Below are 2,334 nucleotides of genomic sequence, written 5' to 3'. Positions count from 1 at the left end.
TATATCGCTATATTAATATAACTTCTGATATTTTTTTTCCTACCAGGCTTCCGGACAGAGATTGCTATGTAGCAATAAGGCCTTTTATACGTTTTTTTATGTGAAACGAGCATTATAAATAAATAAAAGAAACCGTTTTTTATTCATTGTTGCGTATATTATATAAGTGTATTGATATTGTTTGGTTCGCACAACGAAATAATGATATATAAAGTAGGAGCGAAAGACGCGGGTTTAAAGTCTGCCTCACAATCAATATATTTATATATTTTTTATTCATTTTTGATTTTGTTTTCTATTCGATTACGATTTTAATTTGACTTCAATCTTTTATTATTCTAGTTGTATGTCCAGATATAATGATATCGAAATATTGTGAAATTTTCGAAAACAAAAAAATTACAGACCATTAAAACATCATTCAGTCAAGCTGCCTATGAGGATTAAGTCAAAAAAACAGCAGTCGAATTGAGAACCTCCTTCGTTTTTGGTAACGTCGGTAAAAAACAAGATCCGTTCGCCAAACTTGTCTTGTCAGGTATAAATTTATCAGTACGTAGTGTCGCTACTGGAATGGCAGCGAATATTTTTAATTAATTCTATGATCAAATGTACAGATACGACATGTGTAGACTTTTATGTCAGTTTGAATTTTTTAAGAATCATCATACTAATCCTAGCGGATACTAATTCCAAGAAGGCATTTATCATAATCCGTTCATATGTTCTTGAGGTATACTCGTGGGTAGTTAAGTAGGTAATTAAATATCTCGTGTTTTGAATAAACTTAAGCGATGTAACTAACACGACCTTTCTGTAGGATTCTGGCTCCGTTATTAAAGCGGCTCGAACGGAACGTAGCAGGGTTTTAGTCTGTAGTAATCCAACATAACCCACGGTTCCCTTCGTGGGTATCGCAGGATTTCCCTATTGAAAATGGTTACGTATCTTGTTATCGTCTAATGGTTACGTATAAAAAGGATGGATAGGTATGAGAATTACCTATCCATATTCATCCTTTTTCAAAAACACAAGACAAGCCAGCAATTATCCAAACCGAGCCAAGTACGTATTCTTTATAATTGCGCCAAGTGTAAAACTAGATAAAAGTACTCCAAGTAAATAATTAATACAGGAATAAATCTATATTTATAAATATATAACAGATACGTTCGATCATACTTCCTGAGGACATTTTCTCTTCAAATCGTTTTTTTTTTTTACTTTTTAGCTTCACACAATTTGGACCCACTTTTAATGGACAGATATCATTTAAACTTTGTAGACTTATCAAGGGTCGGTGACTTTAGAATAATTTCATGAGTTAATCTTATTATCCAAATAAGTTTATCATGATTCTTTTATTTCCTGAAGTATACTCTATAATATAAGAGTAAGTGAGTAGTTTTGTTCATCATTAGAGTTTTTTTTCTAGTTTTTCTTAATCTATGTAAATATGTTGTCATCAATGTTATTATTGTTCTAAATTTATAATTGTACGCATCTATAACTTATTCCTTGGCCACATAGCAGTACTCTCATTTCGTCTAGTCAGCACATGAGCGTCAAATTATGTTCTTCAAAGTGGACTTTAAACAGTTTCGTTATTTGCTAGTGACTAGCAGTGTGGATATTATATGGTGAGTTTTTAATAAGATTAAGTAGTAGTTTCATGTTTTTTTGATATAGGTCTTAGCTTATAACTTAGCAAAAATAAGTGTAAATAGGTGTGAAAAAGAAGTTAACTATTAATAGCCCATTGGCGATCTTTAGATAGAAATATGTATCAAAAGTTAATGCTGTTGTGATTACCGGATCACATAATGAAAATAGCTTTTTAATGATAATGTGACCGTCGTATATAATAAGTGCAAATGATGAGGTTAATAAAGAAAAAAGAAAATATATGTATTCACCTCATAACATATATTATGTAGACGAATATAATACTAGTATTATAGAAATGATTGATCAGATATTATAGTCGATTTTTAGAACAATTTATAGTGGACACATACAACCTCTGTAATTATAGTCCAATATAGATTTTTATTTAATATCGTGTTATTATAAGGATATATATAAGGAAGTATCCTTCACGCTCTAAATACCGCATTTAATATAAAAAATATAAGGATGCATAATATTTTTGAATTATTCAAAATTAAATATTAATATTAAAACAAAATTTCAGAATCCATTCCTGAACCGATGTTATAAAAATCTCCAAAATGGAAACAGGTAATTATTTTCATATTAAATTCAGACAATATCACACTATAATCCCTGTAGTCTAGTGGTACTCTTCTATAAAAATGATTATCAATTTTGTAT

The sequence above is a fragment of the Zerene cesonia genome, chromosome 14 (assembly GCF_012273895.1).
Source record: "Zerene cesonia ecotype Mississippi chromosome 14, Zerene_cesonia_1.1, whole genome shotgun sequence".
NCBI lineage: Eukaryota > Metazoa > Arthropoda > Insecta > Lepidoptera > Pieridae > Zerene > Zerene cesonia.
This window is presented reverse-complemented; position numbering follows the sequence as displayed.